Source organism: Ambystoma mexicanum, chromosome 9 (assembly GCF_040938575.1).
Source record: "Ambystoma mexicanum isolate Mex_15411 chromosome 9, UKY_AmexF1_1, whole genome shotgun sequence".
Taxonomy (NCBI): domain Eukaryota; kingdom Metazoa; phylum Chordata; class Amphibia; order Caudata; family Ambystomatidae; genus Ambystoma; species Ambystoma mexicanum.
Genome location: NC_090931.1, coordinates 305128385 through 305154859, shown reverse-complemented (window position 1 = coordinate 305154859; position 26475 = coordinate 305128385).

Here is a 26475-nt window from a genome sequence, read left to right as displayed (position 1 = left end):
ACTGAGTTACCTCCTAGAGGAGGTAACCAACATTGATTGCCCTAGCCAGTTGTTTAGAGACATGCTCAGCTAAGCCTGCCCCACCATATAGTCTATGATGTCACTATGCATTATAAATAAGAGTCACTGACAGGACTCTAGACACACTCTCTCCTGAATTTCCTGTGCTGGTTCCTGATCTACCATTCATCCTGCCAGACTCCAGAGCCCACTGCAAAGCCAAAGCATAGCTGATTCCAGATTTCACTGCCAGGCCAAAGCATAGATGACTCTACTCCAGCAAAGGCCTATATTCAGAAAATCCCACTAAAATCCCATTAAGAAGGGGTCAAGCTGCTGTACCTTTTTTGGGAAGCATCCTGAAACCAGACCAGCTTCTTGCCACTACCTGCATGCCCGCTGACCTTTAGTATCCGGTGACCAGACCTTGCACAGCTGTCTTTTGCCAGTAGAGTCCGCTATCCGATGACCAGAATCTTTTGTGACCAGAACCTGTTGACTGTCCAAAAATCCCAGATTCAAAAGTGGACAGTGAGTATAATCCCCATCCCAGAGAAACACATAGTCTCACCATCTTGACCCTTTTGTCTTTATTTCACTTTCTAAGCAATCCTATCTATACCCTGGTAACTTGTTAAAACTGTTAGAGGTCTCTTTGCATCTTGTCATCTATCTCCAAGCATTAGCGCCACTTTCCTATTCCTTTTTGTCCTGCATAGATCATAAACCCTCAGTCATATTTGGAATAATTAAAGTAATTTCTGCATAAAGTTGAACACTGGGGTGACAGGGTTGAAGTTGCGAATCAACCTTGGATCTTACTGTGTCCCTCTTTATCAATATAGTCTTGATAATTTAGTTTAAGGCAAACCTGTACTTTTCTCAGCAGATTTTCTTTTCTCTTTCACAGCTTCATTTTACCTAAATCAAACCTTTTTCTATCTTGCATATCTCATCCAGTTTCATAGCTAGAGACATCCTTTCACCTCTATAGTATCCCTGTGACATACCTCTATTCCCACACCCAAAAACCGCATTGATAATACAAGTATTTCACCCATTTTTCATAAAATTTGCATGTGTCATTTTAAACGGGAATTGAAATCAAATGCAATTTTCTAACATGTGAATTTGTCTGCAGCATGTTCTACCTTTCCACTTGTTTTAGAATTGTATGCCTTTTGTTGATCCACTGCATTGTGATTGCTAGTGTTTATGCATTACTGCCTTTGTGAGAAATCTTATTTGCCTCAAAGATTTAGCTGCACATTAATAATTTATTTGTCAATTTCCGAGTGTCATTTTATGCCAATGCAAGGGTTTTTCCCTCTTATTTTGTGAGGGAATGTCGGATTTTGATTCTGTTTGCTGTCTCTTATCCTTGACTACATGCTGCTTCTATCCACTCAGAATTCGATTATTTGTGGGTTGAGGGAACATTGCAGAGGGAAACCTTAACTTGGGTGCTATCTATCCTAATTCAAAAAGTGCTCCTATTAAATTGTGCTTTGATATGTTCATGTAGAAGGTTAACCAAGTGCAGTTCAGTAGTCTTTATTGTAATTATCACCGAAATGGGGATTGCTGCCCCATATTAAAATTGATGTGATCTTTGTGAATTCTAAAAATAAATAAATATTGTATTTTCACCAATCGGCCTGGTTCATGGTCCATTGTGACCCGTGGTATTTGTAAAAGGGGGTGTGAAACGGGTTGGGTATCGGCTCAATTTGAATTAACGGAAATGAAAGAAAAAGCATTCCTATTGAGCGCCATATCACAGGATAAGACCAAGTGTCCTGGTTCGGTGTGTGATGCCTGATTGGTATCCTTAACAATGTGTGCAAGCCTGTCCCAAATTGGTGTTCTCTTTATACTTCAATAACAAATGTGTGTACATATGCTCAATAATACCTCTATTGTGCGTGCCTTCTGGAGGCCACACAGTAAACATTGTGCCCTCTGTTCATTGCACCCATTCATTGTGATATTAGTGAATGTTCTGCTTCTAGGTCGGGAGCTCTTTGCACATGTGCTCATCCGGTGTACACATTTTTTACAAAAACGACGACGTAGGCAGACCACTGGGGGGCACAGTGCAAGATGGCCGCAAGCTAGAGGACCCCTCTGAAAGAACGGATACGGATCCGCAGCAAAATGCCTGTTCCAACGCTCAAAAGTACTGAAATATGACGGACTTGCAGCAATAAATCCAACAGGATCCAGAAACTTTGCCGCAACTGAAACGGTGAAGGGACACCCAAGAGACGGAAAGGCGTCCGCTCCACTGCGGCAGGCCCAACAAAAGCCTTGCGCTCTCCCTTCAGACGTCCTGCTGGCGGGGGTTGTTCTGGCTTAGCAGAGATCTGGGCAGCCTGGGTCCGCCACTGAAATCGGACCCATTGTGCCCATGGAGCGTGTCTGATCACCGTGTCTGCTCGCCTGCCACGAAAGGTGTGCCCCCTCCGCCTGCGGACACATAGTCGGCGAGTGGGTGCGGGCGCACACCAAACCGCGAAACTGAACATTGAGAGTTGCAGACGGAGGGGTCGCCGAGGAGAGCAGCAATCACAGTCAGCCACCACGACCGAGGCGGTCACCGCTGCTACCTCCATGACCCCCATCAGCCCCATCTCAATAAAAGGCACAGCACGAACATCAGGGCACCTCTCAGACGGTCGGGCACCCCCCGTAGAGTGAATCAAGAGTGCCCAACCCTCCACCTTCCTTGCGTATATCGGGGCCTCCATGTGAAGGGCGGGTCTCCCCTCCCACCAGCAACTGGTGATGCCGGGGGTTGACTGGGGGGCCACAATCGGCAAGCCCCATCAAGGGGCCCATAACAAACAGTTCAGCAGCCAGAGGTGGTGTTAAGGATCATAACAGTCATCCCCAATTCCCCCTGGTGGGGGCCCCCACACAGCAGGTGGGGGAAGGACAATATGGCACAGGGCATAGACAGCCACCCCTCACAACACGAGGGGCACCAGCCACTGGAGGGCAGACCACCGCATAGGACACCCAACTCGCCTCATTCGGCCTCTATCACACGAAGAACTGGGCTCCGCTGGGCAAGTCAACCCCAATCAACCCACCCTGCACTCCTTCAGACTTGTCGCTACTACTTGGCCCCTGGGGTGTCAAACCGGATATTAAATTATGCCTCTTATTACAAACGATTTGTATGTATATTGGCCTACGCCAAGTTGCTTGAAAATTGTACGCAAATAACACTCGGCGGAAAGGTCTTGACCTTAGAAATTGATGTAAGCCGCCATCTTGATTCAAGCCTCCATTTTAGGGTAGAAACCGCCATTTTAGGGTAGTATACAAAGTCACCATGTAATCTAAAATGGCCGTCTTGTGTGTCCTTGTTCTTGCCTTAACCTCTCCAACCTCTTTAGGGAAGTTAATGTCCAACCTGCCCTCAGGCTACATGTTAGGGTCATGTAGACCTTGTCCTTTGTTGACCTCGGAGCAGGGGATTACTTGAATTAGCAATGTTAAACTACAAGTATACAAGAACAGTAAATGCTATCCGAATATAATATACAAAACATTGTTTGGTCTGTATTTAAAGCAATATATATAAAGAGTGTAAATGTTAAATTGAAGAATAATAGAGTGTGTAATTAAATGTATTGAAAAGTAAACCGCATGCACGAGATATGTAAATTAGGAGAGTGAACCTGGCGCGACCCTAGCCCAGTGCATGATTAACCTGTAAGGGGGCTGGACATCATTTTACAAATTGTATAAAAGCACCGATGTCCAGCTAGGAAATTCCCTCACTGCTCATATTGGACCTGCTGGTGGTCTCTGTGATGTATTGACGGCCAAATAGCTATTTGTGTACTTTGTTGAATACTGTTCAGTTTTGTAATAAAGATTCTGGGAATCTTTATAAGCCTGTGTCGGTGTATTTTCCTTTGCTCGGTGTAACAGCCGTAATATTGTATTTGTTCTGATTCCACAGGGGCACCTTGCTAACAGCACCGAAGGACAGCGGGAAATGCAGGCGATCCCAGGCGGGGACCCCCCAGGAAGTGTCTGGCGCCTAAAGTCAAGCAGGGACCAGGAGGCCCTTCCCCCTCACTGTGACACGCCCATTCGCCTGCAAGCCCTCCATGAGCCTTAAGAGAGCAGCGACCCCATGCGGAGCTGGCCCCGCAACGGTGAGGCTCGTTGACGCTGCAAGCATCAGGAGGTAAATCAGGCATAACGTGCCGATCGGGCATGCAAAAACGGTCCCGTGCCCCAAACCCAGTAGAGCCTCCAGCCCCGGCCGCACCCAACCAACCAAGGAGATCCTGTCGAAACAAGGCTGAGATGGACGTCCAAACACAGCTACAGACAATACTGGCAGGGATGCAAATTATTGGGCAACGAGCCCAGGAAACAAACAACACGGTACTGAACATTAAGCGTGACCTGCAAGAAGTCCAAACCCGCCTTACGGTGCAGGCTGAACGCATCACGGACAACGAACAATGGATTAACGCATTGGAGGACAACTACACAACAACAGAAACAGATCTCGGCTGGGTCATAAGAGAGGTCCAGAACCTCAGCAAGAAAATTGATGACCCAGAAAACCGCTCCCAACGAACAACCTCTGGGTAGTGGGCTTGCCAGAAAACACAGAGTGGGCAGACCTTGGGTGATACAAATGTGGCTTTCTACGTGACATCTTCAAAATAGAAAACCTGCAAGACCTTATAGTCGAGAGGATACACAGGGCACCTGTACCCAAACCACCACCGGAGCAGTGCCCTCGGATCATCACCATGCGCCTGCTCAATTTCCCGCATAAAATGCTGATCCTTGAAGCATATAGGGTGGCAGGCCCCATTAAAGCAGGATCAGCCGACATCCGCATCTGCAACGACTACTCGCTGGAAATCTCCAGGCGCCATAAACAATTTAACCCGATTTTTGAGGGCCATGAAAGACTAGGAACTCCGCCACTACCTAAAATTCCCAGAAACTTGGGGTGCTCCAATTGACAAACAATGGCACAGCTTCGAGGACCCGGAAGCAGCTGGGCGCCTCCTTCAGCAGCAGGAGATAGTCACAGCAGACTTTGAACGTCTGCCGCAGGAGCTCCGGCGGCCGGACCCTCTCCGGACCTCCAGCCTGTAAAGGGTGCATACAAATGGTAAATGGCAGAAAAACAATAGGCGCCCGAAGGGTTGGGGGCCGAAGCGCTGAAAGCTCAAAGCTACACCGAAGAACCAGTCAACGCCCCCATTCCTACGATTAAAACACTCGGGCCCGATCCGGGCTCGCACTTGAAGCCAATCATCTCTGGATCCTGTTAATTAACACTACTATCACATGTCCAACATTATAATCAAGCTGACATGAGAACTACGCTGCAATAGCTGCCCCGGCAAGGAGAGGGAGGCCGCGGCCGTTGGTAGCTCCCTATGCGGCAAGAAGCACCCTGGGTAGGGTGTGGTGTGAGGAGAGGGTGGACGCGGTACGCAATGTCTTCCCCCTCACCTCCCATCCTGGCACAAGTGCCAATTATTGGGGCTAGGCTGCAGGTTAAGCCTTCCCAATGTTTGTTTTGGAAGGTTTGGTTGAAAATTAGCAAGGGCTCACGTTGGAGTCATTTTGAGTTGCTTAACCCTGGGGGAAATCAGCGGCGCCATCACAGCACAGCCACCACACACTGTAGCATGCTTAGATGGAACCCATTGACAAACAGCGGGTCGACAAGCATGCACTTGCACAACCCATGGCACTCGACATCAACCTTCTGACTCTAAACATACAGGGCCTGGATCACCCCATCAAGCGCAGGAGAATGTTCAATTATTGTCAGGACCTCAACGGGGATATCATTTTTCCTCCAAGAAACCCACCTGGGGAGTACTGAATTAGCGAAGCTCTGGCGTGGCTGGGTTGGCACAGCGTTCCACTCCCCATACCACAGGAAAAGAGGGCTATCCATACTGGTCACCAAGAGGTTCCCTTTCCAGGTCAAGCACACGGTAGCCAACAAGGAGGGCAGATTCATACTCGCACAAGGCCTTATGCACCACCATGTCGTCACGCTCCTGAACGTGTATGCGCCTACGTCCCATACCCAACAGTTCTTCACAGGGTTGTTTGCAACCTATGCACAGTACATGGGGAACCTCACGTTTATAGGGGGCAACCTCAACCTCACTCTTGACCCTCACCTTGACTGCCAAGGCGATACTGCAGTAAGCTCCTGCCCACTCCAGAAGCGGAATGCTCTCCAGACATTATTACACAAGCTCCGCCTGGTCGACATATGGAGAGACATACACGGCCACAAACAGGACTTTACGTTCTACTCACACCCACACGACTCCTACTCCCGACAGGATTACTGGATAATCCCCGAAAACTCACGCTGCCTTGTGAAAGAAAGCACAATCCTTTCCACTACCCTATCAGATCATGCCCCAGTCCGCGTGCCTATCAACCTCCCCGACACGCAATGCCAGCCACCCTCGTGGAGACTGAACCTGCGCATGCTCCACTACCCTGGTCTAGTGGAACAACTTGCTAAAGACTCTGCGCGGTTCTGGAAGGTCAATCTGTCTCAGGACTACTCTGCCCATAAATGCTGGGACGTTTTCAAGACCTACATGAGGGGCCAATGTATTTCACACTGGGCGCACAAACGTAAAGCATGGGGGGAGGAAGCAACCTGCCTAACGGCAGAACTAGGGGAAGTAGAGAAATTCCATTAAAAAAACAGAAATAAACTCCTCAAGCCTACGCTTAACAGACTCCGCACTAAAATCGCCCAGCTCGCTACGGACAGGGCCCAGAAATCATACACTAGTTGGTCTCAGTCGTATTATCTCGAAGGTGACAAGCCCCTTAGACTAATGGCCCTGGCCCTAAAACAAAGGCAAGCAGCCCTAAACAATAATCTCCATTCAAGACAGAGAGGGGAAACAAACAACTGCACGGGGATGCCCAGATAAATTTCAGATTCAAAGAATTCTACCAAGAATTATACACAGCCTCCGACACCCCCCCTAGTCCATGAAATTGAAGGCTTTTTAGACTCAGCAGATCATGAAGCAGTCCTGGGGGCCCGTATCACCGCCAATGAAATATCTAATGCTATCACCACCTTGTACGCAGGCAAAGCTGCAAGGCCTGACGGACTTCTATAAAGAGCTGGATGAAGATATCGCACCCCAGCTTGAGGAAGTATTTAAAGAAGCACTATCCCTAGGCCACCTCACCCAATCCATGCTCGCTGCTAATATTATAGTCTTCCACAAGGAGGGGAGGGACCCGACACTCTGAGGCTCTTATAGGCCCATCTCCCTAATAAACGGGGACGCGAAGGTCCTTTGTAAAATACCTGGCGAAGCGCATCGAAAACAGTCTCCCTTGCAGCATTCACAAGGATCAGATGGGCTTCATAAAGAATAGACACTCAAGCAACAATATTAGAAGGCTGCTACACTTGGTAGATGGCAGCAGGGACCCCGAAGATATTATACTAGCTATCGATACCAAAAAGGCATTCAATAAGGTACAATGGAAGTTTATATTTAATGTATTGCTACGATAAAGCTCCCCCCATCTCATCCAATTGAGTAAGCTGCTTCACACAGGCCCTACCGCTGCCGTAGTAACCAATGGCATTAACTCCCCAGCATTTGTACTACATTCGGGTACGCGCCAAGGATGCCCGCTGTCCCCACTCCTCTACACCCTCTCTATAGAACCAATTGCAATCAAGCTTTGAGCAGACGAAGGATGGGTGGGCATCATGCAAGGCGGGGAGGAACACTGCGTAACCCTCTATGCGGATGACATGCTACTCTACATCCGCAATGGTCCCACAACCCTCCGTTACATACGATCACTCCTAATAGAGATCGGCCCAATGGCGGGAAAACAAAATTAACTGGGGCAAATCAGAGGTCATGCCGCTCCGGTCAGACATCTCATGGGACCTGGGGGGGTTAGCCCCGTTCTCCCTACAAATGCACCATATCAAATACCTTGGTATACTTATTAGCACTTGATTGAGTGACCTCGCGGATCTAAACTATCCTCAGAAAATTAGGGGCATATGCCAGGACCTAAAGAGGTGGGACATCTTAAACCTCTCTCTGACAGGGCGGTTTAACGTAATTAAAATTAACTCTTTTCCCAAGCTCACGTACATCGCAATGATGACCCCGGTTAGCCCGTCAATCTCCCTGAAGGAATTAGACAAATCAATCTCCAAGTTCATTTGGAGACGGAAGAAGGAGGATCCGACTACCAACCCTACAAGCTGCTAAGGCGAATGGGGGACTTGCAGCCCCGTCCCTGAAGGCATATTACCAGGCAGCGCAAGTGTGCTGGGCGAAGCGATGGCTAGACCCTGCAGATGACTCCAGCTGGAGGGCAATGGAGGTTGAGCTGATTCTGACCCCTATAGAAATAATGGCCACACCTCCACAAAAGCTCCCACCCAACATTAGGAACCACCCCATACTCGGGCCCACACTCACCAGTGGCATAGGCTCAGGGCAGCACATTGGATCCAGACTAAATACGCACCACCATGGTCTAGCATTCGGGCGGTTTTAAACTACGGGCTTACAGGAATAATACACCCCAGGCAGGACCAGGATTGGGCCAAGGTTAGGATAATGGACATAATAGAGGCATCACTGCAGACGTTCCAGGTCGCTCAAACGAAACTCGGTCTGGGGCCAGGCGACTGGCTCTCATATCACACTATCTGCCATACGGTACTGCGCCATATAGCACAACCCCCCAACCTGGGGGCCCCCACGCCCTGCGAAACAGAGATAGATCGACACCTCGGGTCCCACCCACACCTCTGCACATTCTACCAAATGGCAATCCCAAACAACCAGGCACGTAACTACACACTTGCACGCAACTGGTCAGAGGACCTTGGGGTCCAAATAGAGATCTCAGATATCCTAGATTATTACGCTGCCATACCACTAGCCTCCACCAACCTTAGAAATAGAAAGATCCAGTTTAAAATTGTGCAGCGTCTATACTTTAGCCCCTCTTCCTTGTATCAGATGGGGATTCCCAGACAAACAAGTGCTGGAGGAATTGCGGCACCCTACGCATGATGGGTCACATTCTTTGGCATTGTCCAAAGATTTCACATTATTGGAGGGAGGTGCAAAAGCAAACTGATGAAATAATAGGGGCTACAGTTACATTCACTCACGAGGTAATGCTCCTGGAGGGTGGGGGAAGCAGACGACTGGCATGAGGATGAGTTCACCCGTAAACTCATTGGAAAACTCCTGTTCTCGGCCAGGAAACTTCTCTAAACCCACTGGAAGGCCGAAGACCCCCCAAACGCCGCTGAGCGGACCACACTACTTGCGAAGATTTGCAAGTTAGAATGCGCTGCTTTTGTGCGACAATAGCCCTAAAATCCCTTAAGAGCGCTTAGAGCAACAAAATTCAGAGACCTGATAGACCCATGCCTATAGGCCGTTGGAAGGTGGGAGTAACTCAGGACCCTAATTGTGGAGGCTAGACCCGCACAGTAGCACGGGTCAAAACGACTGATGGTTATGACTCAGAACGCCTTGACGCACACTGGCTGAACTGCCTGTTCCTCAAGGGGGCAACTCATAGTTAAGGGGGGGGGTTGGTGAGGGGATGCTGATGTTGTGTTTTGGGTGGGTACTCAATGGGACAGGCACATACAAGGGTCAGCCATCTAGGTGTTGCGCTAAAAGCTTTCTCGCCTCTCCTCAAGATGCACGGACAATGAGGGGGGTGGTTTATTTTGCTGTATTTGATTCAAGTGTGTGCCCATCTTTATATGATTATTTACTCAAACTGTTTGTAACCTGACTCAGAAATGCCAATACAAATAAGTTACAAAAAAATAAATAAATAAACTATGACGTAATGGCCAACAACAAATCATCACACAAAAACCGTTACTGACAGACGCCCAGGGGCCGCAGTCAATGGTGCCTCTAGTCCAACACACAATACATCTTCATGCATCCTTGCACAACAACCCCTAATAAAATCCTGTTCTCATAACATGCGCCTCTCCAATCACTCTCCACACACACACAGACACACACACACACACCAGGCTAATATCTCCCCAAACCAAACACCTCTATATACAATAAAGCCAAAAAGAACCCTTGTTTACACAATGGTTTATTTTTTCTCCTCTTGTCCCCTTATCTCGGGACAGAGGGATCAGTCCTCCCCACTACAGGACTCTCACTTCTCTTAGCAGCGCTGCTCTCCCTCCTCTGTCGAGGGATTTTCCAATTCATTATATCTCACTACTACTACTATTGTGAAATCACAGCTCCCCTCTGCAAGAGCCCTCTTTATTCTTACTCAAAATTAAAAGGAAAAAAAATATATATACCACACACTCCTTCACACACTCCTCACTCACACCCAAATTCTCATTTGTTTGTTCCAGCGACTAGTGCACTGACTTTTTGTATGTTCTTCCGAGGACCACCAATCCCGTCTCTCCCCATCAATTGCCTTGCATGACAGGTCGCAGCGCCATACCCCCAGTGATCAGGCAAGTCTTCAGATAACCTCTCTGCTTGCGGGTCTCCTTGTTGTGTGCACGTTTTCTGGTGTTTGCAGGTAGGCGACACTGGCCAGGGGAATGCGGTGTGGGGGCAGCTCCTCTGAGTGGCCTGGAATCAGGTTGCGGGTCACCAAATGTAAAGGAAGGCCCATAAACACATATTGGGCAAAAAATCAATCCAATGAGCAATAAAAGTGCATGAGTAGCAAGAAAAACAAATGTATCACATACAATCTCGGCACGGCCATAATACAAATATCATTCGAACTGGGATACACGTGATTAATTTGTTTACAAAATTTTCGAATAGAAAATTACTTATCCAAAATGTTCATAAAGGAAAAAATCACGCACATTGCAACTGGCCGCCATCCCCCTTCCATCTATCCCCCCTACCCTTAGCACTCCCATACTCGTCTCTGGAGCCAAACTTACGTGTGCTCCTTGACTCCTACACTCACCCTGCAACTTGAGTTCCGCCCCCCCCATTGAGAGGCAGAATTTCTGTCGCTGGGTAATTTGGTTATTTAAGTTTTTGTTCTTGCCGAACTCAGCATTTTCTGCCATTTGTTTTTTTTTCTCGTTTCTGCAGATTCCTTTTGTCATCATAAAATGGCGGTTAATATAGGAGTGTGTGTCATTATGGATTTGGCAATGTTTCAAGATGCATGTAAATTCGGATTCACGGATTGATTAATCATTGCGATCCCCTAAACAGTACTACACATTGCCTAACCCTATTGGCCTAAAATTCCCCTCATGACCAGATTAGTAAGCTATTTCTAATAATGAGCTAATAATCAAGTTATCGAACCTTCTTCGTTCTTATTGGTTGCTGTAAATTCGTACATTTTGCAACATTTCCAGATTGGCTACCCCATCCTTGAGTGTTACATAGTGAGTTTCACCCCTCTTCATTGACCAATCATTTTGTGAGGTGTAGACAATGTGGCAACAAAAAATAAATACCTCATCACTTTCTCATGAGAACTGAATGTTGGCACCATCTGAACGTTCTCAGCCTTGTACAAATGACAGGTAATGTCGCGACTTCTCTTCGGAAACATGTTTCACCTACTGGGACATATCCTTGCTTTCCCATCATTGGAGCACACAACCTCCCAGACAATACTTCTATGATATCCCTCTAGGGCAAAATACAATTCTTAAGTGTGTGGGGGTTGTAGTGGTTCTTGTGAAAACATTTGTTTTATGGTGGCAGCAAATATACTTATTTTACCCCCCACCCTTTCATGGCCCCTTAGTATATTCACTGCCTCCAGTGTCTCCTTTCTTCTTTTGTCATGAATTCATGTTTCTAATATTCTTAGTCAGTGTCATTGTTGCTTGATACTTGTAGCTTCAATATTGGACCTCTTTCTGCGGGGGTGGGGGGACATGTGTCTCCTGCCTGATCAACTTTGACTGGCGCATATCTCAACACACTTCCTTGTTCTCATCAAACTGTGGCCTTCAACTTGGAAGCCGTTATTAGTGTTCAAGAACCTTATTTGTTAAAATGACTCTCATTTAAGGCTTGGGAACCTGCTTCGCCCTATGCTTCTGACCAATCCCTGCATGGCTTTTCGCTCCTCCTTCAAGGACTCTGTCCTTGTTTCTTGCAGCGTTTGAGACAGTCAGAAATGGAGTGTATTTTACCAAAGAAAATCTAAATGCTTCTCTGCGGCCTAGTTTTCTAATTACCACAAAAGGCTGATTTACGAAATGCGAGTAATTCTAAAATGGCATGAACTTCAGCTAATAAGCACCAGCTTGCCAGTAACAATTTCTATTTGTTGCCTACTATTTTGTATACTATTCTCTATTTTACTTCTACTGGAAGTGCCATTTGCCCCTTCCTCTACTTACAAGTTGATCCTATTTCTAATGCTCTGCTGTATATCAGCCACTACATGTTTTGCATGCACTATGTTCAAGGCTTCAGGTTTCTACTCGCTATTTCTTCGTTGACTGCTCTCAGAAATTCATCTATCTCTTGTCCGCTTCACATGAGGCCTAAATGTTGTGCTTAATAGCAAGGTGGCTGTATTGTCTCATGCTAGAGAGATTTTCCTAAATTCTACTTTCTCTTATGCTTGGGATGCTGGATTTGCATCCATACACTTGTAATTTGCTGGCTGGGGATAGGGTATACAACTCATGTAAAGTGGATATGTGTCTATAGCGTGCCTGATATTGCCTTGCCTCTGGATTTCTGTCAACACAGAGGCTCTAATTATGACACTTAATGGCCATCCTTATGACTACTTGATCAAACTGTTTAATTGCAAGTCAAGGGAGGGTAGGTCCAGCGCTAAAAGTTAATGGGGCTCAGGTACTATGGATGTAACTGTAAACACTGTCAGGTGTGTTTCAGTTGGTGGAGGTGGGATAAGGGTGAGCAGCAAATGAGGATACTCGAGGAGGCTTCAGATCAAGTGATGTTGAAGATGTACTGGTGGCTTTCAGGATCTCAATAGATTTGCTGTAGATAAAACAATTTGAACTGTTTGTGTACTGGGACCCAGTTACTGTGCAGTGGCACCAAGTACTGTATGCTTTATGAGCCCAGAACTAGTCCGAGCATTGTAAGGTGTGACTGGCTTGGAGTGCAGGTGAGCAAGGGTAGGGCAAGTTGATCTGAATTGCACTTTGGACCAATTTTGTGGATTGGTTGTTCATTGTGAAGTGTAATGTATGTTATTTGTGTTGCACGTAGTACATAATAGCACATAATCAGTATGCCCCATGCACTGAATATGCATTTTAATAGTAGGGAATACGGTATAGGACGATTTTCCCGAAATAAATGGTCGCAACAACCAAAAGTTCTAAAAATGCTACCACCAAAGGTTCGAACACCAAAAGTTCGAACCTTTGGTGGTAGCATTGTAAAAAAAAAAACAGAGGCTGGGGGGGTATCCTCCGCATCGCCCCGCTCACAACACTTCATGGTATAGTGAGCGGGGGTTGAGGGGGACACCCCCGCAGCCTTCTGTTTAAAAAAAAGAAAAAAGAAAAGAAAAGGACCCTGCAGCACCGGTTCCCGATCACGGAAGTGAAAGGGAACTGGCGCTGCAGGACGCCAGTGTGAAGATGAAGGTAAGTGGGGTTTGTTTATGTTGGGGGTATGGGTGGGGGTGTGCTGAGGGTGTTTTCTAACATATGAATTCGGCTGCAGCATGTTCTACCTTTCCACTTAGAATTGTATGCCTTTTGTTGATCCACTGCGTTGTGATTGCTAGTGTTTATGCATTACTGCCTTTGTGAGAAATCATATTTGCCTCAAAGATTTAACCGCACATTAATCATTTATTTGTCAATTTCCGAGTGTCATTTTATGCCAATGTAAGGGTTTTTCCCTCTTATTTTGTGAGGGAATGTCGGATTTTGATTCTGTTTGCTGTCTCTTATCCCTGACTACCTGCTGCTTCTATCCACTCAGAATTCGATTATTTGTGGGTTGAGGGACCATTGCAGGGGGAAACCTTAACTTGGGTGCTATCTATCCTAATTCAAAAAGTGCTCCTATTAAATTGTGCTTTGGACATGTTTATGTAGAAGGTTAACCAAGTGTAGTCCAGTAGTCTTTATGATAATTATCACCGAAATGGTGATTGCTGCCCCACATTAAAATTGATGTGATTTTTGTGAATTCTAAAAATAAATAAGTATTGTATTTTCACCAACCACCCTGGTTCATGTTCCATTGTGACCCAGGGTATTTGTAAAAGGGGGTGTGAAACAGGTCGGGATTCGGCACAATTTGAATTCACAGGATAAGAGCAAGTGTCCTGGTTCGGTGTGTGACGCCCAATTGGTGTCCTTAACAATGTGTGCAAGCCTGTCCAGAATTGGTGTTCTCTACTGGAAGTGGCAGAACTGTGCAGCTGCCTCATCTCCTTTTTCATCTCTATTTTCGGGACCCTCTTCTGTTTCATCTTATAATTTCCATAACTACAGTATGCACTGTCTTTCTTTATTTACCTTTATACTTCAATAACAAATGTGTGTACATATGCTCAATAATACCTCTATGGTGCGTGCCTTCTGCAGGCAACGGTGTAAACACTGTGCCCTCTGTTCCTTGCACCCATTCATTGTGATATTAGTGAATGTTCTCCTTATAGGTCGGGAGCACTTTGCACATGTGCTCATCTGGTGTACACATTTGTTACAAAAACTACGACGTGGGGAGACCACTAGGGGGCACAGTGCAAGGTGGCTGCAAGCTAGAGGACCCCTCCAAACAAACAGACAGGGAACCGCAGCAAAATGCCTGTTCCAACGCTCATATGTACTGAAATATGACAGACTTGCAGCAATAAATCCAACAGGATCCAGAGGAACTTTGCCGCAACTGAAAAGGTGCAGGGACACCCAAGAGACGGAAAGGCGTCCACTCCACTGCTGCAGGCCCACCAAAAGCCTTGCGCTCTCCCTTCAGACGTCCTGCCGGCGGGGTTTTTCTGGCTCAGCAGAGATCTGGGCAGCCTGGGTCGGCCGCTGAAATCATACCCATTGTGCCCATGTAGCGTGTCTGATCATCCTGTCTGCTCGCCTGCCCCGAAAAGTGTGCCCCCCCGCCTGCAGACACATAGTTGGCGAGTGGGTGCGGGCGCACACCAAACAGCGAAACCAAGGATTGCGAGGTGCAGACGGAGGGGCCGTCGGGGAGAGCGGCAATCACAGTCAGCCACCACGACCGAGGCGGTCACCGCTGCTACCTCCCTGGCCCCCATCAGCCCTATCTCAATAAAAGGCACAGCACGAACATCAGGGCACCTCTCAGACGGTCAGGCACCCCCCGTAGAGTGCATCACGAGTGCCCAACCCTCCACCTTCCTTGCGTATATCGGGCGCCCATGTGAAGGGGGGGCCTCACCTCCTACCGGCAAATGCTGACGCCGGGGGCTCACTGGGGGGCCACAATGGGCGAGCCCCATCAAGGGGCCCATAACAAACTGCTCAGCAGCCAGAGGTGGGGCTAAGGAGCGCAAAAGTCATCCCCAATTCCCCTCAACGGGGGCCCCCACACAGCAGGTGGGGGAAGGACAATACAGCACGGGGCATAGTGGGAAAGAAAAGACTCCCCACACCCCTCGACCTCCGGGAGCGGTGCTTCGCTCCCACAGCCACCCCTCACAACAGGAGGAGCACCATCTACTGCAGGGCAGACCACCGCATAGGACAGCCAACTCGCCTCATTCGACCTCCATCACACAAAGAACTGGGCACCAGGCTCCACTGGGCAAGTCAACCCCAACCAACCCACCCCGCACTCCTTCAGACGTGTCGCTACTACTTGGCCCACAGGGCACCTTGCTAACAGCACCGAAGGACAGTGGGAAATACAGGCGATCCCGGGGGGGGACCCCCCCAGGCGGCGTCTGGCGCCTAAAGTCATGCAGGGACCAGGAGGCCCTTCCCCCTCACTCTGACACGCCCATTCACCTGCAAGCCCTCCATGAGCCTTAAACGAGCAGCATCCCCATGCAGAGCTGGCCCCACAATGGTGAGGCTTATTGACGCTGCAAGCATCTGGAGGTAAATCAGGCATAACGCGCCTATCGGGCATGCAAAAAGGGTCCCGTACCCCAATCCCAGTATAGCCTCCAGCCCGGCCGCACCCAACCAACCAAGGAGATCCTGTCGAAACAAGGCTGAGATGCACATCCAAACACAGCTACAGACAATACTGGCAGGGATGCGAATTATTGGGCAAAAGACCCAGGAAACAAACAATACGGTACCGAACATTAAGCGTGACCTGCAAGAAGTCCAAACCCGCCTAACGGTGCAGGTTTAACGCATCACGGACAACGAACAACAGATTAACGCATTGGAGGACAACTACACAACAACGGAAACAGATCTTGGCTGGGTCATAAGGGAGGTCCAGAGACTCAGCATGAAAATTGATGACCAAGTAAACTGCTCCCGACGGAGCAACCGCTGGGTAGTGGGCTTGCCAGAAAACACAGAGTGGGCGGACCTTGGGTGATACATATGTGGCTTTCTACGTGACATCATCAACATAGAAAACCTGCAAGACCTTATAGTCGAGAGGGTAAACAGGGCACCAGTACCCAAACCACCACCGGAGCAGCGCCCTCGGATCATCATGATGCGCCTGCTCAATTCCCAGCATACGATGCTGATCCTTAAAGCATATAGGGTGGCAGGCCCCATTAAAGCAGGATCAGCCGACATCCGCATCTACAACGACTACTAGCTGGAAATCTCCAGGCGCCGTAAACAATTTAACCCGGTTTTTGAGGCCATGAAAGACTTGGAACTCCGCCACTACGTAAAATTCCCAGCCACTTGCGGTGTTCCAATTGACAAACAATGTCACATCTTCGAGGACCCGGAAGCAGCTTGGCGCCTCCTTCAGCAGCAGGAGATAGTCACAGAAGACTTTGAACGTCTGCCGCTGGAGCTCCGGCGGCCGGACCCTAGCCGGCCCTCCAGCCTGTAAAGGGTTCAGACAAATGGTAAATGGCAGAAAAACAACAGACGTCCGAAGTGTTGGGGGCCGAAGCGCTGAAAGCTCAAAGCTACACCGAAGAACCAGTCAACGCCCCCATTCCTACGATTAAAACACTCAGGCCCGATCCGGGCTCGCACTTAAAGCCAATCAACTCTGGATCCTGTTAATGAACGCTACTATCACAGATCCTACATTATAATCAAGCTGACATGAGAACTACGCTACAATAGCCGTCCCGGTAAGGAGAGGGAGGCCGCGGCCTTTGGTAGCTCCCTATGGGCAAGAAGTACCCTGGGTAGGGTGTGGTGTGAGGAGAGGGTGGACGCTGTACGCAATGTCTTCCCCCTCACCTCCCATCCTGGCACAAGTGCCGATTATTGGGGCTAGGCTGCAAGTTAAGCCTTCCCAATGTTTGTTTTGGAAGGTTTGGTTGAAAGTTAGCAAGGGCACACATTGGAGTCATTTTGAGGTGCTTACCCCGGGGGAAATCGGCGGCGCCATCACATCACAGCCACCACACACTGTAGCATGCTTAGATGGAACCCATTGACAAACAGCGGGTCGACAAGCATGCACTTGCACAACCCATGGCACTCGACATCAACCTTCTGACTCTAAACATACAAGGCCTGGGTCACCCCATCAAGCGCAGGAGAATGTTCAATTATTGTCAGGACCTCAACGGGGATATCATTTTCCTCCAAGAAACCCACCTGGGAAGTATTGAATCAGCGAAGCTCTGGCGGGGCTGGGTTGTCACAGCGTTTCACTCCCCATACAACGGGAAAAGAGGGGTATCCATACTAGTCAACAAGAGGGTCCCTTTCCAAGTCAAGCACACGGTAGCCAACACGGAGGGCGGATTCATACTTTCACAAGGCCTTATGTACCACCATGTTGTAACGCTCCTGAACGTGTATGCGCCTACGTCCGACACCCCGCAGTTCTTCACAGGGTTGTTTGCGACCTGTGCACAGTACATGGGGAACCTCACGTTTATAGGGGGCAACCTCAACCTCACTTTTGACCCTCACCTTGACTGTCAAGGCAATACTGCGGTAAGCGCCTGCCCACTCAAGAAGCGGAATGCTCTCCAGACATTATTACACAATCTCCGACTGGTCGACATATGGAGAGACATACATGGCCACAAACAGGACTTTACGTTCTACTCACACCCACGCGACTCCTATTCCCGACTGAATTACTGGATAATCCCCCAAAACTCATGCTGCCTTGTGAAAGATTGCACAATCCTTTCCACTACCCTATCAGATCATGCCCCAGTCCGCGTACGTATCACCCTCCCCGACACGCAATGCCAGCCACCCCCGTGGAGACTGAACATGCGCATGCTCCACTACCCTGACCTGGTGGAACAACTAGCAAAAGACTCTGCGCGGTTCTGGAAGGCCAATCTGTCTCAGGACTACTCTGCCCATAAATGCTGGGACGCTTTCAAGGCCAACATGAGGGGCCAGTGTATTTCACGCTGGGCGCACAAATGTAAATCATGGGGGGAGGAAGTAACCCGCCTAACGGCGGAACTAGGGGAAGTAGACAAAGTCCATAAAAAAACAGAAATAAACTCCTCAGGCCTACGCTAAACAGACTCCGCACTAAAATTGCCCAGCTCGCTATGGACAGGGCCCAGAAATCATACACTAGTTGGTCTCAGTCGTATTATCTCGAAGATGACAAACCCCTTAGCCTAATGGCCCTGGCCCTGAAACAAAGGCAAGCAGCCGAAACATAATCTCCATTCAAGACAGAGAGGGGAAACAAACAACTGCACAGGGATACGCAGATAAATTTCAGATTCAAAGAATTCTACCAAGAATTATACACAGCCTCCAACACCCCCCAGTCCAAGAAAGTGAAGGCTTTTTGGACTCTATACAGATCCCTAAAATTCCAGCAGATCATGAAGCAGTCCTGGGGGCCCGTATCACCGCCGATGAAATATCTAATGCTATCACCATCTTGTACGCAGGCAAAGCCGCAGGGCCCGACGGAATTCCCGTAGACTTCTATAAAGAGCTGGGTGAAGATATCGCACCCCAGCTTGAGGAAGTATTTAACAAAGCACTAGCCCTAGGCCACCTCACCCAATCCATGCTCGCTGCTAATATTATAGTTTTCCACAAGGAGGGGAGGGACCTGACACTCTGCGGCTCTTATAGGCCCATCTCCCTAATAAACGCGGACGCTAAGGTCCTTTGCGAAATGCCTGGCAAAGCGCATCGAAAACAGTCTCCCTTGCATCATTCACAAGGATCAGATGGGCTTCATATGGAATAGACACTCAAGCAACAATATTAGAAGGCTGCTACACTTGGTAGATGGCAGTAGAGACCCCAAAGACATTGTACTAGCTATCAATGCCGAAAAGGCCTTCGATAAGGCACAATGGGAGTTTATATTTAATGTATTGCCACGATACAGCTCCCCACCATCTCATCCAATTGGTTAAGCTGCTTTACACAGGCCCTACCGCTGCCGTACTAATCAATGGCATTACCTCCCCAGCATTTGTACTACAGTCGGGTACGCGCCAAGGATGCCCGCTGTCCCCACTCCTCTACACCGTCTCCATAGAACCAATTGCAATCAAGCTCTGAGCAGACGAAGGATGGGTGGGCATCATGCAAGGTGGGGAGGAACACCGTGTAACCCTCTACGCGGACGACATGCTACTCTACATCAGCAACCCTCCCTTACATACGATCACTCCCAACAGAGATTGGCCCAATGGCGGGATACAAAATTAACTGGGGCAAGTCAGAGGTCATGCCGCTCCGGCCAGATATCCCATGGGACCCGGGGGAGGTAGCCCCGTTCTCCCTACAAATTCACCATATCAAATACCTCGGTATACTTATTAGCACCTGACTGAGCGACCTCGGTGACCTCAGGGATCTAAACTATCCTCAGAAAATTACGGGCATATGCCAGGACCTAAAGAGGTGGGACATCTTAAACCTCTCTCTGACAGGGCGGATTAACGCAATTAAAATTAACTCTTTTCCCAAGCTGACGTACATCGCAATGATGACCCCGGTCAGCCAGTCAATCTCCCTGAAGGAATTAGACAAATCAATCTCCAAGTACATTTGGAGATGGAAGAAGGCGAGGATTCGACTACCAACCCTACAAGCTGCTAAGGCTAATGGGGGACTTGCAGCTGGGCCGTTGCTGAAGTCATATTGCCAGGTAGCGCAAGTGTGCTGGGCGAAAAGCTGGCAAGTCCCTGCAGATGACTCCAGCTGGAGGGCAATGGAGGTCGAGCTGATTCTGACCCGTATAGCAATAATGGCCACCACTCCACAAAAGCTCCCACCCAACATTAGGAACCACCCCATACTCGGGCCCACACTCACCCAGTGGCATAGGCTCAGGGCAGCACATTGGATCCAGACTAAATACGCACCACCATGGTCCAGAATTCGGGCGGTTTTAAACTACGGGCTTACAGGAAAAATACACCCCAGGCAGGACCAGGTTTGGGCCAAGGTTAGGATAATGGATAAAATGGAGGAGGCATCACTGCAGACGTTCCAGGTCGCTCGAACGAAACTCGGTCTGGGGCCGGGCGACTGGCTCTCATATCACACTATCTGCAATACGGTACTGGGCCATATAGCACAACCTCCCAACCTGGGGGCCCCCATACCCTGCGAAATGGAGATGGATCGACATCTCGGGTCCCACCGCACCTCTGCACATTCTACCAAATAGCAATCCCAAACAACCAGGCACGTACCTACACACTTGCACGCAACTGGTCAGAGGACCTTGGGGTCCAAATAGAGATCTCAGATATCCTAGATTATTACGCTGCCATACCACTAGCCTCCACCAACCTTAGAAATAGAGAGATCCAGTTTAAAATTGTGCAGCGTCTATACTTTACCCCCTCTTCCTTGTATCGAATGGGGATCTTCCAGACAAACAAGTGCTGGAGGAATTGTGGCTCCCTACGCACGATGGGTCACATTCTTTGGCATTGCCCAAAGATTTCACATTATTGGAGGGAGGTGCAAAAGCAAACGAAATAATAGGGGCTACAGTTACAGTCACTCCCGAGGTAATGCTTCTGGGGGGGGGGAGCAGACGACTGGCATGAGGATGATCTCATCCATAAACTCATTGGCCTACTCCTGTTATCGGCTAGGAAACTTCTCTAAACCCACTGGAAGGCCGAAGACCCCCCAACCGCCATCGAGCGGATCACACTCCTTGCGAAGATTTGCAAGTTAGAATGTGCTGCTTTTGCGCAACAACAGCCCCAAAATACCTTAAGAGCGCTTAGAGCAACAAAATTCAGAGACCTCATAGACCCATGCCTATAGGGCATTGGAAGGTGGGAGTAACGCAGGACCCTAATTGCGGAAGCTAGACCCGCACAGTAGCACGGGTCAAAACGACTGATGGTTATGACTCAGAACACCTTGATGCACACTGGCTGAACTGCCTGTTCCTCAAGGGCGAACTCATTGTTAAGGGGGGGTGAGAGGGTTGGGGAGGGGATGTTGATGTTGTTTTGGCTGGGTACTCAATGGGACAGGCACATTCCAGGGGGGGTCAGCCATCTAGGTGTCCCGCTAAAAGCTTTCTCACCTCTCCTCAAGACGCACGGACACTGAGGGGGGTGGTTTATTTTGCTGTATTTGATTCAAGTGTGTGCCCATCTTTATATGATTATTTACTCAAACTGTTTGTTACTTGACTCAGAAATGACAATAAAAAGAAGTTACAAAAAAATAAATAAATAAACTATGACGTAATGGCCAACAACAAATCATCACACAAAAACCGTTACTGACAGACGCCCAGGGGCCGCAGTCAATGGTGCCTCTAGTCCAACACACAATAAATCTTCATGCATCCTTGCACAACAACCCCTAATAAAATCCTGCTCTCATAACATGCCCCTCTGCGAGAGCCCTCTTTATTCTTACTCAAAATTAAAAGGAAAAAAATAATATATACCACGTGGTTCACTCCTTCACACACTCCTCATTCACCCCCAAATTCTCATTTGTTTGTTCCAGCGACAAGTGCACTGACGTTTTGTATGTTCTTCCAAGGACCACCAATCCCGTCTCTCCCCATCAAAGGCCTTGCATGACAGGTCGCAGCGCCATATCCCCAGTGATCAGGCAAGTCTTCAGATAACCACTGGCCAGGGAAATGCGGTGTGGGGGCAGCTTCCAGCTCCTCTTAGTGGCCTAGAATCAGGTTGCGGGTCACCAAATGTAAAGGTCGGTCCATAAACACATATTGGGCAAAAAATCAATCCGATGAGCAATAAAAGTGCATGAGTAGCAAGAAAAACAAATGTATCACATACAATCTCGGCCCTGGCCATAATACAAATATCATTCAAACTGGGATATACGTGATTAATATGTCAAGCAAGGTGAGCAGGGGATATAGCACGCTCGCCTTATTTGACATTTTGTTATTTTCTTTTTTGTTCGTGCAACTCAGCATTTTCTGCCATTTGTTTTTTTTCTCGTTTTCTGCAGATTACTTTTGTCATCATTAAATGGCGGTTAATGTTGGAGAGTGTGACATTATGGATTTGGCAATGTTTCAAGATGCATGTAAATTCGTATTCACGGATTGATTAATCATTGCGATCCCCTAAACAGTACTATACATTGCCTAACCCTATTGGCCTAAAATTCCCCTCATGACCAGATTAGTAAACTCCTTCTAATAATGAGCTAATAATCAAGTTATCCAACCTTCTTCGTTCTTATTGGTTGCTGTAAATTCGTACATTTTGCAACATTTCCAGATTGGCTATCCCATCCTTGAGTGTTACGTAGTGAGTTTCACCCCTCTTCATTGACCAATCATTTTGTGAGGTGTAGACAATGTGGCAACAAAAAATAAATACCTCATCACTTTCTCATGAGAACTGAATGTTGGCACCATCTGAACGTTCTCAGCCTTGTACAAATGACAGGTAGGGCCTCATTACGACCTCGGCGCTAAACCATGATGCTATTAGCACCATGGTCCATGGCGGGGTCCGCCATGGTGAATGGCGGAATTACCGCCCCATTCCAAGGTTGGCGGGGCGGTAATTCCCCATTCACCATGGCCCCTTCCCCATTCCCATTTTTGGCCCATAGGGCTCAATGGGAATGGGGAAGGGCGTAATTAGCTCCTAGGTCCCTTTGGGGACCTCGTAATCAGGCGTTAAGGGTTTAACGGCGCCAACACCTTTTACGGCGCCGTTAACCCCTTAACGCCTGGGTTGTAATGAGGCCCGTAATGTTACGACTTCTCTTCGGAAACATGTTTCACCTACTGGGACATATCCTTGCTTTCCCATCATGGGAGCACACAACCTCCCAGACAATACTTCTATGATATCCCTCTAGGTCAAAATACAATTCTTGAGTGTGTGGGGGTTGTGGTGGTTCTTGTGAAAACATTTGTTTTATGGTGGCAGCAAATATACTTATTTTACCCCCCCCCAACCCTTTCATGGCCCCTTAGTATATTCACTGCATCCAGTGTCTCCTTGTTTTCTTTTGTCATGAATTCCTGTTTCTAATATTCTTAGTCAGTGTCATTGTTGCTTGATACTTGTAGCGTTAATATTGGACCACTTTCTGTATTGGTTTTCGATATCTCCAGTTCTGCCCATTTAATGTTTGACTTTCATACTTGTGACTTTGAGAGGTTTCTCTCTTACAGATATGTTGCCCCAGCAACCTTTGACCTCTACCGTTCTCCCCGGTACCTTTTCCGACACCGGAACTCGCGGGCCTCGGTGCAGACTTAGGTTTTTGGCTACTTAGTTGCTCTTCTCAATGTCTGCTTTTGCCAGTGTAGCATTCTTTGCTGCTTTGATACAGGGTGACATCTACGTTAACGGGCAGAAGGAAGGAACTAATGGTTGTCGTTAGTTGGGTGTCTCACCACGAAGTAGCTGTGGTCATGCCACCCCCTTGCACGGGTCTTAGCTTGCTGTTCGGGCAACGGTTCTCCTGTTGCAGTATTCATCTGCTCTTCGGCATCTCACTCTGGCTGTACTCGCCTTTCCAAAGGTCGGGGACTCCGCGACTCAGTTCTGATCCAACTCTCGATGGTTTAATTGCATCAGGGGCTTCCACCGCATACCATACTCTCTCTCCCCCGCCCTCCTTTTCATCCCAGTTATATTCACATCTCTTTTTAAAGAGACATTTCCATTTTCTTGGTATGCCTGTTTTGTTCCGACATTGCCTGAAGCCAAACATGAGGATGCCAGGTTGATCTTGCCCATGGGCATGTGGCGCTTTACAAGAAATAAAATAAATAAATTGCAGGCAGTCTCATATATGCAGAAATGGCATTGGGTCTGTGTCCCCAAGGGGCAGTCACTCCCATTGAGGTCCCACTTGTCCATACCCCTACGGAGGGTCTTGTGCAGTGAGCTCACCTGTCTCCTCCTTGCGCAGAGGAGATGAATTCCCTCGATTTGTCACAGGAGGCAGAATGGAGGAATTTGTTGAATGGAGGGCTATGACCATGGATCAGTGGGTACTTCAGATTATGGAAGGAGGGTTTTACCATCTTTTCCTCTAGATGGTCTGTCTCCTGCAATGGCATAAATAACTCAAATAGGCAGAGCTGAACCAAATGTCTCTAAAAGTAAGCCATAGAAAAAGTGACCAAAAAGAATACCTTGCTAGAATGTACTCCAGTTGTTCTGTAGTCTGTGATGGAGTCCCATTTCCTAGGTAGTGGTGACCATGTGGGCTGGGGGCCACTACCCTCTCCGTAGAATAGAGCACAGAGGAGGTAAATGGAAGATCCTCTAGGCTCCCCAGCCCATTGCCAGCCTTACAAAAACAAATTGCCTGAATCTTAGTGGACCCCAAGACAGGAGAAGACGAGGTAATGGGAAGGTGAAGGAAATATTGTAAAGAAGCTCTTCCCCCACCAAGGAAACCTCCCTGACCCCCATAGGGAAAGGAGTTTGTCTAGTTCCCAGAGAGTTGCCCTAACCCTTTTGTACGGGAGGTGCCTAGTATCAGTCCTGATTTGCTCCACCCTAGTAACACTTTGGCACACGCTAGCAACGTCCTTGTCGCTGAAGATACTACCTGTTACTGGACTTTGTGGAGCCATGTTTGTCCTTTGATGTAAACATGCATTACAGTAATAATTCCACTGTGTAAACCTACAGCTGTACACTGCATGTTAAGCATGTGCCTACATTGAAAGGCAATAGGTTCTGTGTGGAACCAGCTTTCTAAAATCATGAATACAGCAGGGGTTTGAATGAGGGCAGGCACAAGGGGCAATCATCATGCTCCCCTGTGAGAATCCATGAGCTGAGAAAAATCTCTCCCTGGAAATGGAGAAAACACTGCCAAGAGCACTAAGGATATGACCAAAACAATGGTGGATGGCTCGGAAGGTTCAGTCTGTGACTCTTTGCTGGGGCATACAGACTAATCCAGGTGCAACAAGAAAGCAAATACTATGCAATACAGCAAACCAATCCCTGCGCTCAGCCTGTTGGAGTATGCCAGTAAGCTTGATTCTATGGTCACAGGCCCGCCTTACTATAAAACGGCCAAGTAGTTTATGGAAGGAAGGCGGTGGTTGAGAATTCTGAGGAGAGGAAAGCAGAGAGTGGGGAAGAGCAAGCTGCATCGGAGGCCAGCCAGAGGAGTAACAGCGAATAAAGGCAGGAAAGCACAAGGAGTGGGGCAGGAGCAAAAATACCAGAGGGACATAGAAGGGAGGAAGAAGAGTGTCAAGTTAACAGTGAAGGAGCAGAAGAGGCCGAATGACAGTGGAGTAGGTGGGGACAAAAACACAATGGTTGTAGACAGAGACGACAACCAAGAGAGGGTGAAGGAAGGTGAGAAGGGCAACATCTGGAGGGCAGGTAGCTGAGAGACAAGACTAAAGGTGGTAAGAGGAAGCAGCGAGACAGGAGTGGAGGAGGGCAGGCAAAGAGCAACACACTGAGAGGGAGAGAGAAATGCAGAGAGTGAAAGAAGTTGGCGAGAAGGGATTGAGACAAACCACTGGGGAGGAGGAAGGAAACTGTTGGAGAAGTTTGGAGGAGGGAGAGTGAGAAGGTGGAGGGTAAGTGCAAAAGCGGATTGACCCATTGTTTGCTTCTTTGAGGCTTTAGAAGAGAAGGCACTAGCTGAGCATAGGTATCTGAGTCAGGGAGGTGAGGAAACCACAGGAGGGTCCATGCCAATAATGACTCTCCTGAAACAACACCACTCACTACAGTCTTAAGGGAGACTCAGTATGACAAAGACAGTGCTATCTTTGCCCAACCAAACACAGGCCCTGGGAGGTCTGCTGCAGCCTCATTCTGATCTTGAAAGCCTGAGCAAGGAGCCCATGGCTTCTTCACCTAAAACTGGTAGAAGTG